Raw genomic sequence first — 18,401 nt, 5'->3', positions numbered from 1 at the left:
AAATAACCTATTTTTTTTTAATTATTTAAATTCAAATTTAACCAATAACAAATAAGACCTACAAATAATTGTAAAAGTGACTTCTTAAATACTTACCAGATATTTGAATTTTTACTCTACATACAATTATTTTATAAACCTAGATTACAAATTATAGTAAATTTATTTAATTATTACTCAGCGTAATATTATAACGTCATAATTTTACATCAAAAACATTTCGTAAAATTTATTTACTAAATATAAATACCATTAATGTGCGTTATTAGATGATAATTATTGCCCTATATTTATAATTTATATTAATAGGTATAGTACGAGTATAACTACTTTACACATATTCTAAATAAAATGTACCTTGTATATTATTATTAATATCGTATCCCTGGCCTGGGAGGCTAGGCTAGTCTCACCCAACCTTATCAAAAAAGTGTTTGCGACTAAAATAACTTAACTAAATATCTACATTAATTTATATCATCGTTTTCCAATCGGTGATACGTAAAAAGATATGACGAAACACATGAAAAAATAAAGTGTAATGGCTGAAATGTTTTTATCTGATATCGAATATTTTAATGGTTTGTTATTTGTAAAATATTTAATAATTTCATACATTTTGTCATAAAATAAAAAAAAATATATATAAAAATCGGAGTTTCTTAATATATAAGTGTTTAAAACAATAATAAAATAACAATATACCTAATATATAGCATTGTAAAAAGTGGGTACGGAGTACCCCATAACTTTGGGAGTTGGGGGTACGTAAAGCAGTAGTGAGAGATCAAGGGTTAAATGAATAGAAAGAGGTTGAGAAACACTGATTCGTATAATAAAACTATTAATGAGTAGAGTATAATATTTTTATTTAAATAAAATTTGATATTTTAGGATAAAGGAAGGGACTCGTAGATACATTAATAAAAAATAAGCACCATTGATTTTTACCGAAAACAGTGATAAAAATTTATTAAGATCGACTTTTTTTTTTAAATATAATATTAAAATATAAATAAAGCCTGCAAATCATCATTATTGTTTGAAAACTATTGCCCCAATATATTTTATAGTATTTATATTCTTTATATATTTTCTTTTTATCTGCAAAATACTTTGAATGTTCTCAAAAATGATAAAATAATAATTTGTCAGATGAAATTATTTTATTTTTGAATCTAAAATTTAGGCCAGAGGTTAATGCAACTTACCTTTTTATATGGGTACAATATAATGTATTGTTTATTTTTCTTTTCATCACAGTTCGTGAAAGATCTACGTATCATAGATTACATGATGTGTAATATAAAACATATCCACGTTCTACGGTGATACATTATTATTACTTATAAGTCCCGTCGAAGTTGTACCTGCTTCTATACAATAATATGTATTATCATGACTCTTCGTGAATTTCATGCGGATCACACATTAGATGTTCATATATTACCTATTTAAAAACCAAAAAAAAAAAAATCGTTGGATTATCGGCAATCAGCAAGATATAGGTAGGTATATGTAACAATATAATTATATAAAGAAATACCTGACTACCATATAAATTATAAATCAAAATTTTTTCACGAACAAACACATTAATATGTTTCGTTTTGCCAACGCACTCAATCTTGATATTTTGAGTATTTTGAGTAGCGGGCGCGCATACAATTTTACTAACTGTATAATATTATACTCAATCGAGGTATCGAATTATTAATAAAATCTTATGGCTGATTATTGTATAATATTAAATTCTAAACTTCGTCGTCACCCGCCGCCGCTGAGCCGCGTCTCGAGATATTTTATTAAACGAAAACAACCACTAGCTATATACAACAACACTCATATACTGCACGATGGCGGCTGTGCAGGTATTCGCTGCTGAGCCATATTGCATATAGCATCCCGTATTATTACATGTGACCTATATTATTATTATTACTATGGGAGACGAAAACGAAGCCATATTAACCACCGCCCCAAGACCACTCTGATCGTAAATTATATTAGGTACTTATATAAATCGCGGAGTACAGTTATTAAAGCAATCCTTGCATTTCCCAGCAGTGCGCGCCCAAAGGCTAAATGTGCCCTAAATAGGTATGCAACGAGAAGAATATTATAATATAGAAGAAGCGCGCGCGCGTCATAAAAACTAAAAACGCAAAAATATGATCGTAAAAACAAACGCTAACCAAATCTCTCTCACGACCACTACATATATATGTACATACACACGCCTTTTATTATACCTACCTATCTAATATTATATTACAGTCGTACCTGTAATATATTACTATATGTTATTATTATTATCATCATGCGTCGTTCACTGCGGCACGATCGATACGACAATTATTATTTTTATTTTTCGGTCCAAAATTCTTCGACCGGGTGGGTGCGTGCGTTGTGTATGGCGAGTTGCAGTCGTCCGTCACCTCGCGGATTACATATTAATATACCGTTGGCGTAGCTAACCACTGCTGCACGGTGGTAAATACCTTACATACAATACTATATTCGCACGTATACCGCACGCATGTGTCTGCAGAGTTAAAAAAATAAATAGGTTATCCCGTGAATTGTATTATTAAATAAACACGAAACCGTATGTCGTATGGTATTACGACTATTGTGTGTCTATGAACATCACGGCGAGTCTTACAAACCGCTCGCGGCGTACCTATTATTCGTTCGCGGCACGTCGGCTTATGCCTCAAACAATATTATATGTTATTTTAATAATAAAACGAATAAACCGCGTTTGCAGTAACGTTGTTTTTTACAATTTAACGCGTGTGCACTGTGTGTTAAGCTGCAGCAGTATAGGTACACGTCATGTACCTTAACGGTACGGGTAAATGTACGTTACTACGTTAGGTACATAATATACGGTATAGGTAATAAATTAATAAACATTATACGATTATACGTATCAGGTGATTCATAACGTAAAAAAAATATTGTTTAAAATATTTAGTACGTTTTGCGTAATTTTAAATCGTTACAAAACAAAGCTTTTGAAAAGAACATTATAATTTTTAAATTGTTTGTTCTTATTGTTGTCATTTATTATTTTTTTTACATTTTTTACGCATTTTCAACCACACGTTCTTAAGCAGAATATTATTCGATGTATTTTAATACATGTATAAAAATAAAATTTCAGACTTTAGTTAATTAGTTAATGGAATAGAAGTATTAAAAGTTTAGATGAGTGGCGAGTAATGGATAGACGCTTCACTGAGCAAATTACTCCACTCCACTCATTTAAATTTAAAACACTTATAACTCATAAACAAATCATCAACAGTTTTAGTTTTTAATTTTTTTGCATCGATGTTTTGTTACAATATTAAATTATGTAAAAAAAAAAAAACAAATTAAAAAAAAAATTGTATTTTTTAAGATAATGAATTTTATTCTATGAAATAATCATCAAATATAACTTAAATGATTATTTAGTCGGGGGCGTTAAATAGCAAGACCAGAATTATTGTAGGTGGAATTTTAGTACAAATTATTGATTATTGGGGCTATAAAACACTTTTGAATACGATAAGATAAAAAAATGTCCTCCCATCGTTCATGGCGAAAACATTGTTACTATTTCGTGACGGATGACATTTCAAAAATACATTTGGTTTTTGTTTGTTTTTTACTGCTTAGTGCTTACTTATCAAATATGTATAATATACTCGTATTATATAGACATATAGTCCAATATTATTGTATTATATTCGTAATGATCGATGGTTATTTTCCTACTCACTTTTTATGATTCATTTTACGAATATGGAATAATAGCACCGGGTAGCAGTTTACACGAGTAGTTCAAAAGAAATAAGAAAGAATATCCGTTTTAAGTAAAAACGATATCTACTACTTTTATTAAGAAAATATTATTATATACTTTTATAAAATACCCACATTTTTAAATTATTTTTTCAATCGTTTTATAATGTCTAAGAGTATAGATAATCGATGTTATTAAATTTTAATTGTTTTCTATGTTTAATCTACACATTATTTATAAAAAAAAACTATAATTACAATTACAAATATCAATGACTCAATAGTAAGTGATATTAGTAAAAATCAATAATAATTTAAACATTCAAGATATTAAGACAATTTAGGTGTAGTGTTAAGAAAAAGAGAAAAACGATTCTTCGTTGACAATTTGCATCATTGCATTAATTAACAGTAGTGATTAGCAGTACAATTTATGGTGCATAATATTGGAATAAGACAAAATAATATTGTCATGTGAAACTTTAAAATTAGTTCAACGAGATAAAGATATATATATATCTACTAATTTATACTTGGCGTTAACCGTCTAACAAAAACCGACAATTTTTAGTGCCTTATTAACATCATAGAAACGTATTATGTGCGCACTGTTCCCTGGTCGGTTTCATTTTGCCTTCTACCCCCCTTCCACCACCAATATTTCAGTTGAAAAACGAGCACCGAGTCATGAGTACGAGTTTTTTGAAAATTGTAATACTTTCGAAAACCGTTTTGTCCCTAAATGCGCAGTGCAATTGTCGCAGCTGCGCGTTCAAATTTCATTTTCACGTTTTTTTTTTTTTTTACACCATTTTAGCGAACGAGCGTATTGACTAAAAGCGAGCATTGCCATGTAGATTTATGAGTGCTGCAGTATTGCCTATTCGGTTATTACTGATTGAAAAATCGTACCACCGCCGCTCGTATATCAGCATGTTTGTACCTCGCACGTATTACGGCAGTCGTTCGGTGGCGCACAATACGAACGAATATAAATCATGTAAGTGAATGTTTAAATTAAAAAAAAAAATACGCGGGAAACTCACGTGTTACCGGGAAAAGGTAAAAAACGCGTTGGTACGAAACGCATTTTGTAATATCGTATCATTGTCTAAGAAACAAAATTTATCTATTTCACGAAATACAATGACACCTATATTATACGCACCGACCGTGTATATATCTTTAGCACGAGGCATGGAACCGATTTAATAACTCGCATAAACAAACAGTAGGTATTTACTTGTATATATTACAATATAATAAAAGAACGCATGCAGTGCAACAGTCTACAGTGTTCCAGATTTCATAGTATATATGAAATTAAATTTCTGTTGATAATTGTATTTTTCTAGTATTATAGAATTTAAACGTATTTGTTATTTTGATTCGCACATAAATTATCATGGGTAGCAATATACATATCAAGAATATCTAAATGAAAAATTTATTACCAAAATACGCCACAATTATTTATTAATCATATTATATAATACGGAATTTAGACATTACTTTTTATGATATGATGTAAATAAAGCTATACTACAGACATTCATTAAGTAGTTAAATTGTGTGTGTGTGTGTGTGTGTGTGTGTGTGTGTGTGTGTGTGTGTGTGTATGTATAATAAACTAAAAATATATTAGTTAGTAAAAAATATTTAAAGGTTTTAGACAAGTGTATCAAATCGAAACCTGAATGCAAAGAATATAATTATTATCGATCGCAAGTGTGCAGTATTACTACAGAAAAAACGGTACCTAATAGATTTGTGGTTTTTTATAAATAAATAATTTTCACGTGAGTCGAAATGAAATAAAAAAAAAATCATGTAAAGCACAGTGCACTCATGAACTATTGTGTAGAATTTTATCTCAATTATTTTTTTCTCTCTTTTCTTAATATAAAATGTACGCTCCTTTGAGAAAAAAAAAGATACAATTACCTAAGTACGATGATAAATATTGTTAAAAAACACACAATCTTCTGCGCAATAACTATAATTAATAGTATAGTATAGTTATAGTACTAGTATATTATAATATGAGAGTACATGCACTGTATCATATTATAGCCTATAATAAGTGCAAAGTTTGTTTTATTATTAATTATAACGTGATTCTCTTAAAATTGTACATTATTACACAGCTTTTTTCTTTTAATTATAAATTAATTAAACATTTTAAGTATACTTAAGTACCAAATGTTTGAGTACTAAAGTTATACAATTTAAGAAGTATCTTAATGCGGTGATACAAACTCATAACTTTCTGAATAATTATCACATTTTTTTGTTATAAAATATTAAGATTTAAAATCATGATTATTTTCAAAATGCTAATGGGAGTTAAGTAAATTAAAATCCAAATAAGTACCTAATATCGGTTTTATATGCTACAAGTATTAACATATACCTATATTTCATGGTAATGATTTTAAAAAATAATATGGGACTAAAAAATAAACAATTTTAGTTATTAATTTTAATTAATTATAATTTTATAATTTCTAAAAACTATCGAAGTTCTAAATACAACACATTATATATTTTATATAAAATCATCATTAAGGGCTATTATTCTTATTACATAAACTTTAATAACTCAAAAACTAATCGTATATATTTCGATACACATAAGACATAACGAAATAAATAATTAAAAAAAAAAAAATCGTCCAATCTACAATAAAAAAAAGTGCAGACATATTATGATAAAACAAAATTGTATACCACTTCAAAATATATATAAAATTGTAAAAAAAATGTAAAATAAGATGTTTCAAGTGTACTTAAGATTAAAAAAATATTAAATTCAATAGATGCGTTAAAGGTTAAAAGAAGGGTAAGCTGCAAGCTTGGCGAATCACCTTGTATATAGACATATATTTTTATTGCCATCACTAACAACCCCGTCTATATGAAGTATAAGTACCAATAATCATAATTGGAAAATAATCGATTATTTTTACTTACACGTGCGTGTGCCACACATATAAATAGGAAAGGGATAAAAAATAATATACTTATTTTATATGCACATAATATAATATATATTTATATAATATACAACTTGACCTATTCGTGTGAACGCGAGCACTAAACAATAATTTAATATAAAGAATATGCGTACCGTGGATCTATTTATTCGTATCATAATATATAATATATTATTATAATATTACATAATTGTATTTTCACAGTTGTCATGTTTTTATCGAAAACGTGATTTCAAAAACACGGTAATTAATATAGTAGCATATAAAAAATAGGAAAAACCTAACCGTTATAACTAAAACAAGCGTTTATTAAATGTACCCATAAGGCCATAATATACAGTGTGGAAAATTGTAACCAGTTGTGTTTACGCGAATTTACCTGTGGATAATTGTTACCTATCTCATTAGAAAACTGCGACAAATCGAACATATTTTCTTTGAGTAAAATCACGTGTTTTCATTAGCTCTCCGTTTATATTAAATACAAGTTTAGTAAAATTTATTTTTCGTACTACAGAGTACATATAGTGTTTTAAGTAGGTACCTATAGTAATACCTCTATGCACTGCAAAATATTTCATGTTGCCCTCCCTCTCCGCACCTAAAAAAAGGCTGCATATTGCGGACAAAATTACCTAGGTCATTATTTTTGGCATAACAGTTGTGGACACAGGTTTTGACTTTGACGGTAGTACTTGGTGCTAATTGCTGACGTGAAATCAATATAGTTATTTTATCCTTTGTGTTTGATATCGAAAATTTTTGGAGTGAAAGAATATCGTGGATATGAAATATAAATTTATTCAGGCTTCTTCTCAAAAATCCTTTCCACAATACACTTTAATTGTTGTTTAAAAAAAATAAATGGATTTTTGAAAGACAATAATATTTTAAATTCAGTTCAATAAAAGTGTATATTATATACTTTCATGGCTTACCAAATGTTTCGATAAAGCAATGAAAGAAAATATTTATGCCCGTAATTCGTATATCACCTTATGTTTGTAAAGTGCACAACTTACATAGTTTGAGTTACTTTGGAACTATAGAAGAAGAGAATAATGGAAATAAGTTATTTTCTTAAAAAATTCTTAACAAGTATTCTGATTATAATATTGTAAGAGCTTAAAAAAAAAATCAAACTGTAACCACCAAACATTCATTTTAATTTTTAGTTAAATAAATTCCAAGGTTTAACGTGCAGATATATGTTAATGTAGAATAATGACAATAGTATCGACTATCAAAATATTAATTATTTTAAGAATCTTAATGTTTATATTATACATCAACTTATTGATTAATAAGTAGATAATGTTAAATGTTCAATATCTACATAATAATAATAATGTTATACTTAATGATTAGTTGATACTATAGAATTTAGATAACAAAATAAAGAGTCATTAATCATTATTAATGATTATTTAATTATTAAAGACATATAGAGTACTGAGTAGATTTATGTTTTATTTTGTTAAATAATGTTAATTTTTTTCTAAACATTTGTACTAAAATTGCAAATTTAGGAACTCATCATTTTTAGTTGAAAATTTTGACATAATTCATACGTACTACTAACTACTGGATTTAATTCGAGTACAAGATTTGTCATCTTGACCCCACAGCTCACCATCATAAGAGATTTAAATTTAAAAATATCCCAGTGAGATATCATCTGCAATATAGAAATCGATATTTATTTTATACTAAAATATTTAAAAAAATTATAGAACTCATAAAAAAATTAATAAATAATAATAGTAAGAAGTAATATAACTTGTATACCTTATATTTTTCTTTCTTAAAAAGTGAATATTTTTCTGAATAACGTTAGAATATAATATATATGAAAATTGAATATCGAATTATTAAGTATCATGTTCTATAATAATATATAATTAATAATATTTATATTATAAGATATATCTTAGTATAAAAGTCCCTAACAACATTTTTGTTATACCTATATTGCAAAAAAACTTATTATAACTATTTTTAGTTATCTATAATTGGAATACGAACAAAATATATTTTATAAGTATAATGAAAATATCTAAACGATTCACAAACATATTTTTCACAAATTTTTCTTGGAACAATTTAAAAAAAGGCACGAAAAATAGTTTTAGTCTCGAAAACTTTAGTGCTTCCCTTTTTTAGTGATCGTATTTGATATTGTTACAATCTCACAACATATACCTATTATTATTGATACTACCGTCATACAAAACAAACATTGTCATATTATAACTAATGTAGTTTATCACTTAAAAAATATTTCCATGGATTATGGTATTATTTTGTTAATTTTTAAAGAAAATATATAAGTAATATTATATTTATCTGAAAAAATTCATATTTTTTATAAAATTATTATTAAAGCTATTTTTAAGATACTGCTGAATACGTTAGAAAACCACTCTGAAATCTCAATATGCTTGTATTATAATTTTTTTTCAAAATTTAAAGTATTATATAAATATTTTTTTTCGACTTTAAAATATTGTCCTAAATCTATAAAAGCAATAATTTTCTTGATTTTCATTAGAAAAAAAAATAGTAAAATCATGAACGAATAATGTACATTGTACATCATTAGGCATTTTTTGACATCTGTCTTAAAGTAATTTATTGTTTATTATGATGATCATCGAATGACCATACAAATTGTAGAATTTCTATTAATTGTAAAATCGATGTACATTGTACAATGTACATATTATCACATATTACTATAAAAATCTCACTCCACTATACTCGGAGGAGTCGCTTGTTTATATTTAATTTAAAATTCCAACATGATCGTATCTAAAGAGGTACTCCGCACAATGGGGTTTTGATAATATGCCTCACAAGTTTTTAAATGTTTTAAATGCACGTAGGTACATTGTTATACTTTAATTTAAAGAAAAAAACTCATTTTAATTGGATAGACTGTATATTATTGTCCATAGCTATTAGTTCACTTTAATATTATTGAAGCAAAATAATAATGTTACTACCTTTTTATACAACGTGAAAATGAATTCGTGTATATTATTTTTACACGCTTAGAAGTTTATATCATCGTAATAATAATAATTGATAAACGTATCGTATACTGCTTATTTACCGTTGTAATAGAACTTCCACTTTCTTGATTCAGTTAATTCAAATTATTCAATAATCATTACATTTGTGTAGATATATACATTCTCACTATTAAATATTTATATTTTGTAGTCGTTTGACATAATATTAAATAAATTAAATTTATGTAATATTTTATTATATTTTTGTTACAATTTATTCAAAAACAATCACTTTGTTTGTAATGTTATTTTTCTTAATCTTTATTGTTAATTGTTGGATTTTAATTTTGTCTTTGTGATGTATTATATAGGTATATATATATATATATATATTTATCAAATAATGAAGTTTGTTGTGTAAGAAAACAATGTTTTTTAATTGTCTTCATAGTATGAGAGAAATTTCCAGTAATCAACGGTTTTAGTTGTTATATATATATATCTTTTCGCGTGTGGAACATTAGTGCAAACTATTTTTGTTCCGCTGATAAATTTTAGTATTTTTCTTTTGATTAATTTACACTAACCCGTAGATGAAAGTACTATTATCTTAACATTAACATTGTTAGATAAATCTTCACTAATAATATAATAATAATTATATTGATATTTTTCGATATAATATGATTAGTAGTACACACTACACTAGTATATTTACACTTATTGTATGTCTAAAAATCTAACGTTCTACTTTTAGATTTTGAGCGGAGCGATGAATATATTGATTTTACAATGATATGTGTTTGTGTATTTTTTTATACATTTTTATATGATAAGGAATTCAAAAACTACTTCGATCTTCAACTATACAATTATAGGTAACTATAAGTACTTGAAATTATCACCAAAATATACTTATATAATTATAGCACATTATATACATAGTACATTTTTCAAAAAATTATATTATGCAATTTTTGATTTTTAAATTTTTTTTTTTTTTGAACTAGGTATTGTTGAAAAAAAACGTTTCACTCGGTCAAAACTTTAATAATTAAATACAAGGTTCCTCTATATTGCCTCATAATTTTCACGCTTTTAGGAGATATTTCTTCAGCCCCATCTAACATAATTAGGTACCTATATTTATTTCTATGCTAATATTTAACACGTAATTAGCATAAATTCGCACGTTATTCCTCAGTAATTTCCTCCATCGTATAAATAGTTTTTCCGTTTTTACACATTTGAGCATTTCTCCTCACTTCTCACACACACTCACTAAAGCGTACAAATAAAAGCTAATCACATATTATAAAAAAATTAATATTTTGAATGTGAATGGCCAGAAAATATATGCGGTTATTTTGCCTAATGTACAAGACATTAGGCATTATAGACGACAGAGTCATATCAATATAGAATGTGTACTCGAGAATAATTATTATCTATTATATAGTTACACATAAACATTCGCCGTATGCGCTTTGTAGTAACATACATTGTATAAATTTATTAAAGTCCAATGAATATCAATTTTACGTAGTAATTAATAGTTGTAATAACTGTACATTTGTAGGTATAGTTTGCGGTAATGATTCGACAGTCGCAGAGTCGTATTAATGCGAGGCATCAATATCAATTCCGTGCCGTTTCGGGTTTGTGTCAGAAAGCTGTGCACACAAATGGCGTATACACGGATACACCACTGTGTAGCGTTTTGATAAAATATATTATTATTTTTACGTGTATTGTACTCGTTATTACGGTGTAAAATAGCCAATAGGGCAGGTAAACGAAATAATAAATACGAATTAAATTACGGGCGCGAGTCGTCTACGCAGGAGAAAAAAAAACGTGTAGCCGGATACCGCGTATCCCTACGTACAATAATTGTGCCCCGTGCGAATCACTATTGCGCTTTACAATAATATATTATTGTCGTATAATCTCCGACCATAGGGGCGAGTCGGCGTAAAAAATATAACAATTAGACGTTTTTATTTTATCTTTTCATTCGTTTTTAAACGCTGTACCTACACGGCCCATTGCCGGTATGAGGTGTATGTATAATAATAATATTAAAACACGCGGTTTCGTTCGTCGGTTTATGGTCTGCGCCACGTGTACTCACGGTCGTATACATCACTATACAGACCTCCTCTGTAGCTACGGTTAAATAAAACACGAGTATTGCAGGTTTTAAACGAAAATGAGTTAAAAATACGTCGCGACCCTTCGGCTGACATAATATATTACATTTATTATGTATACGCAGCTCCCTTCCAAACCGTCATCGAGCGCGGACTTGACGAAATAATACATTCTGTCGGGTGCAGTTTATTTTCGCCGATTGCCTCGACGGCCGAGGGTAAATCATAGATTCTCTGCTGCTACTATAACATAATAATATATCTGCGTCCCCGGCACCGGCCACCCACGTCGAAATACCGAAACTTTAATTCGACTTTTCGTCTGTGATCCGTCAACGCCGCCAGAGCTATGGTCGTTACTGCGATATCAACCTAATACCGAACGGTTGGTAAGTAATTATTTCTGTACATCGATTATATTTTCGTGATCGGTTTCGTATCGTTTTGATGGATTTTCACAGTATAAATCGCAAGTATTGTAATAATGCAGGGTATATAGGTAGGTGATCTTTGAAACGCACAGTACTGTGCTAATAAAAATTATCCCATACGATTAAATTGGAAATGAAAAAAAATCAATTATATTCATAACCAAACAGTAATGATGACTATAATATTTCTTCATATCGGGTAACCTATATACATATATAATATAATACCAAGCTTAATTTTTGAAAAAAACAATTAATTTTGATTGCCATCAAAACCATTTTGGTTAAATCCCAAATACTATATAATGGGCAATTTTTCGGGTTTTATATCTCACCTTTTCTTCCTGTTTTGATCGGGTTAGGGTACTCTATGAATTATTTAGGTTTATAAAGGTTTTATATGGATTACGTCCTGTAATATATTATACGGTTACAAGACTCGTAATTTTTTTCAACTTTAATTACTATAAAAGTTGTTTTTCACTCAATTCCATGTTTTTGATTTATATTTCCTCTTACATATACTATAATAATATTATTGTGTAACGTCTTTTCTCTGACAAACAACAACGACAGTGAAACACCGTTACGGCGTTACGCGTGTTTTTGTCTTTTTTTATCAATTCATTTTTACACGTTGTCAGGTCCACCTCTAACGTGTACCTATGCACTGTCCGACATGGATTAATTTCTTCGTCTCAATAATATCATTACCTGTAGAACTGTGAGTAATGATTTTGCACGTTTACGGGTACAATTCTAAACACATTTTATTCGAGACATATTTTCGTACTAAATACGAAGTCCCGTTTTAAATATGTTTGCATATTATCTTAGATGTTAGTACTTATATAATTTTTTTATTTTATATACATACATAAATATTTTTATTCCATATTTGGGGAGGGGAAATAATTCATACATATTACTTATATATATTTATTTTTTATCTATTTCACTTATATTTTAAATGTTAGCAGGTACATTCAATTTGTAGTCCTGGTCATAACACAAAAATATACTTGGCTGGATAACATCATTATAACTTAATACAAAAGTCAACATTCAAACAAAAATAATAAGTCTATTGAATCAATCTTGTGACCTTTAGCTGTCTAATCATGGCATAGGCGCATACGGTATATACGTAGGTAGATAGTTTATAAATGAAATAAATACCTTTACTGTTTTTAGTTTTAACTTTTCTCCTCTCTGACCAATCACAATTATTATCTTATTAAATATCGTAATAATAATTAATGGTTTGTAAACTCCACTTGTTTATGAATTTTATAATGTTCGTGTAGCATTGCTACTGCTGCACTAATGATGGTTATGCGGAATCGGCTTTTCTTTTTTATTGTTATTATTCATCTGTATCACACATTCACACGTGTTTCATTCATATTTTTAATCTCTGTTACAAAAACATTTATCATGAAATTATAATATGTATTATGGTATATTATTTACACTGTGTAAATCGTAGTATAATTTTCCGACTATAGTAATAACCTCGACGGCTCGACAACGTGTAGTCGATACTAGATTTATTATATAGTTCAATGTTCAATCCAATTACTAAAACATTTGTTAACTCAAAGAAAATGTAAGCTATATATTAGTTATGAATTATGATAAAAAATTATATATCACATGGCGTTTATATAATAATGATAATAATACAATTTTACTTTGTCCGATGTTTATATAATATAATCATGATGTTACAAAAAAATGTAATGTGCATCTCAATTGAACATTTTCTAGCTTGTACAACTGCATAACTGCAAGTTTAACGAACAATTTTTTGAAAATATTTTGTGTTCCTTAAAACGCTATTATATTGTGTGTTCGTTTATCATATAGGCGTACGCAGACTCATGTTTTAGGAACAGAATTATGAGATTAATCTGAATACAAATTGTTTAGATTTACTTCAACACACATGAATGATTTTTATTTTTCTTACTAATCAGTATTTTATCGTATTCCTGTACAAAACGTAATTATATAATCATAAAATTCATTGAAAATATTATAAGTTGAGCCTAGTGTGATTAATTAGTGTACCCTATACTAAAGGTTTAGATGCAAGCATGGCCTATATTATGTAAAATTTTAAGAAAGAGATTAAAATAAAAATAAAAAACATCTCGTATTTAAGCTAAATAAAGGTGTAATGTTATTTCATCAAATAAATATAAAATATTTGCTATTATTTATACAATTTATACTTTATTATAGTGTTATAGTTAATTAAAATTAACTTTAATAGTTACAGGAAAAATATTAGAAAATGAGAAAAAATATAATCAATTACATTGGTATTATTTATATTATTCCGCAGTATCGGCAAGTAAATATGAGCTATAAACATTTTTTTCGATTTATTATGTCTAAGTCATTAGATAATAGTACTACGGAAATATTTATAAATTATAATTTAGTGTTATTTTTCAAGGGAGGGAAACGATATTACCCTGTCTTACTTCCCCATTAATGGGCGCACATGGATGCAAGGTTATCAATCATGTAAATTCTTGTTTGAAAATGTCGGACTACTTCCAACAGATCACATTTAAAAAACGCATACATTTATTAATGTAAAAGTGATATCTGCGGGTTTGAAATGTATAAACAAACATCGTTATTTAATATTATTGACGATCGAAAAATTATTACATTATAAATTAAAATATAATATTGCATTGTATTAAATGAAGGACGAGAAACACATTTGTATTTTTGTATGTACGATGTTTGTATTTATTTTATGTAATTGGTGTTGAGTAAGTATAATATTACAAATTACAATGTACTTACCTACAAACCACAATCGGCCTTAACATCATTGTTTGGTACACCCTATCTCATAATATCGTTATTGGTAATGAAAACCAGAGCGTGACGTTCGCATATATACGGTTCGTCTCGAGTTATCTGCAATAGGTATAAATATGTATAAATAGTGACAAATTGAAATTTATTCGGCAGCGCTCGATTTGGTACAGTCGACGTTAGTAACTGATGATACGCGTGGTCTATAAAACGAATTAGCTTCAAGACAAATTTAACATTCTACTATTATACCTACTACGACGGCGATCCAAATAAACCGAAACGAGATGACTATATGTAGGTTTATCATATTTGTCCACTTTATATTATATTATGTAGTAGCCGTAAACGAAAACAACGCGTTGAATATTATTTTAGATTTGTCTCTACGCCAGTGTTTGTTAAAACAATTTTCATAGCTAACTGATGATTAGAGTTAAAAACGATCGATTTTAATAATTATACTTTCAACCAAATTGTCAATTACAAAAGATAATTAAGACGATATATTATGATAACGGATGATTATTGATGTTAAAATAAAAACAATGTGACTACGACATTTAATAAATAAATAAATTATAATATTGTATATACGCATATACGTATATACCTCACAATTTAAAGTTTAATCGTTATCCTTATCCATCATCCATGATTACTAATAATAATGAATTAAGTTTATTTTATTTTCAAAAATTGTTTAGAATTGCTTAGCTTTATTTTTATTAATTAACAAAATATATTTTTATTTTTATTATTATACTGACAAAATTCAATGAATATGTATATTTATTGAAATTTATTTATGACTTTTAAATATTACAAAGGTACCAAATAGAATATATCCATATTATGAACTTTATCCGCATAGTTGTTTTGACCAACATTAGTCAGCATCAATGTTCTTTATATCTAATCGAGATAATTGAAAAATTCATCCTTTTCATACATAGTGTATTTATTTATATTCTTATAATATGTCATATTATTAGCTTATAAATTTCACTGCAGTAGTTTTTATTCAAAACGAAAATTATGTAAAACTCGACGGATGCTCATTTACATTCGATATACTACCTGCTGCTTGACCTTTACATGCATTTACTAAGTATAGATATTAGTCATATATTTCTAGTAGCATACATACATGATATACATTTCGTTATATAAGTTGGTATTTGAGTCACTTTTTTAGTTTATACGAGTCCTTAATCTCATTTTCTCAATGTTTCCGTAAAAACATATTCTTGTGCATGATTCGATGTAGTTATTTATGTGTGTAGATATTTTTATTATTTTTTATCGTAGTGATTGTTTATAATATGTATAATCTTTTTAAACGCCACCGGCAACCCATTTATTTTTAATATCGTATTTTCAAAAAATGTGTACGTAAATATCAGATATCTAATAGTTTATTATTGATGAGCATTCGAAGTTTTCGATGAGCGGACTAGAACGGCAAAATGTTGAGGAATATATACTCTATATTGTATACATAATATAAACCACAGGCACCTCTCAACTTTCCTCACCATCCTAACTCGAAATACTCATAAATAATAAACTATTGATTCAAATTTTCGTATATTAAAATATACAGATACATTTTCAAAAGACATAAAATTAAAATAATGTTAAACTTTAAAGCTAAATTAAAAAACCGCTTTATGATAAGTAATAATAATGAAAAAAAGTGTTTAGATGTATAAATAATAGTTTAATAGAGAAAATGATACAAGAAAATATATTCAATTGAAGTAAGCAGAGAATATTCAGTAGAAATTTTAAAATATATATTTTTAACACTAAGACAAGTTATTATTTAAAATATTTCCTAATGGAAAATATTAAATACAATAGTTTGCTAAAATCAACATACTTGTGTTTTTTTCAATAATTAGTAATACTAGTACAGCACGTATATTCACTTGGACAGTCAAATAAAATAATTTTTTTGCATTACTTCCATAAATGGCATAAATAATAATAAGTTTTTATAACAAATGTTATCATTAGGTACTCATTGGGATTTGTTAAAAAAAAAAATGATTGTATACAACACTATCACTCATGCACTCCAATACTCCATTATAATATTAAATTGTACATTGATTACTTAATATTTTATTGCCATACTCATTAAATTATATAATAATGTATTGTTGATAATATTTTTCTTAGGAGACGATGATTATTCTGTTACATACATATTTATCGGAAATCGTTTAAAAAACTTACTGCCGAAGAACCGAAGTATGATATGTTACAGTAGACACAGTTCAATAACTTCAATTTTCAATTACTGGAAAATTAATTTATCTGAATAATTTTACTACATACTCAATAAACCTTTTTCGCCTTTCTAGTTAGATTAATTCTTCAATTCGATTAATTATTTTCTTATAAACAATTATAAATTATCACTATAGCAGAAGTATCTAGATTAAAATATGGAAAACTTAGTGTGATAACTGGTGAGTTGTTTAACTGTTGGATGATTGTGTTAAAATATTTAAACTTGACTAGATAAATAATCAACTTTTAATAATTTCGCTTTATTTATTCTATTGTCCATCGTGTAGTGGTGTTTGTGATTTTTGAATTACAGTTTTAATCCACAGTATACAACGCGAATTTAAACGTATTTTCTCAGAACTCACTCACTTATTATTGTATGACGAGTGTGACATTTTATCACTCAGCTTTGTTATAACATAAGTAGATACACAACAACTTACTAACCACTGGAATTTTAATTCACTAAGTTATACAAAATATTCTAATAACTATTGTTATGAAAATAAGTAGAAATACATTGCGTTCACAAAATTCAGACTCGGCTGAAATATATTACTTATTATATTATACCTGTTGATACTCTCCCATCATTCCATTAAATACAGAATACATCTTTTTTTCTTTAGGTAAAATAATATAAGGTAAATCTTTAAAATATAAACACTCGTTTTTTCGAAAAAATGTAACTATTTTTAACATTATAACTTTTAAGTAAAAGTGACAGAACATATTTTTTATTTCATATTATAAATATAATATACAAATCATATTTATATATATATATAACTTTTTAAATGGGTACTTAAAGTTTAGATTATTACAGTAGTAGACGAACATTTTTAGGGTGCCCTTATGCCACTAAACTAC

General features: G+C 27.2%; 1 long non-coding RNA gene across 1 annotated transcript; it reads right to left on the bottom strand.

Annotated features, from left to right (window-relative positions):
- Positions 1-1,063: 1,063 nt before the first annotated feature.
- On the bottom strand, positions 1,064-15,632 carry LOC114132626 (uncharacterized). The gene is made up of 3 exons (XR_003593065.2): positions 15,483-15,632; positions 15,216-15,332; positions 1,064-1,450 (listed from the first exon to the last, which is right to left on the bottom strand). It is a non-coding gene; the product is annotated as an uncharacterized LOC114132626 (long non-coding RNA).
- Between the last annotated feature and the right edge of the window lie 2,769 nt (positions 15,633-18,401).

Source organism: Aphis gossypii, chromosome 2 (genome assembly GCF_020184175.1).
Source record: "Aphis gossypii isolate Hap1 chromosome 2, ASM2018417v2, whole genome shotgun sequence".
NCBI classification, from domain to species: domain Eukaryota; kingdom Metazoa; phylum Arthropoda; class Insecta; order Hemiptera; family Aphididae; genus Aphis; species Aphis gossypii.
Note: the sequence above shows the minus strand (reverse complement) of the source record. Positions and strands in the feature narration are given on the sequence as shown.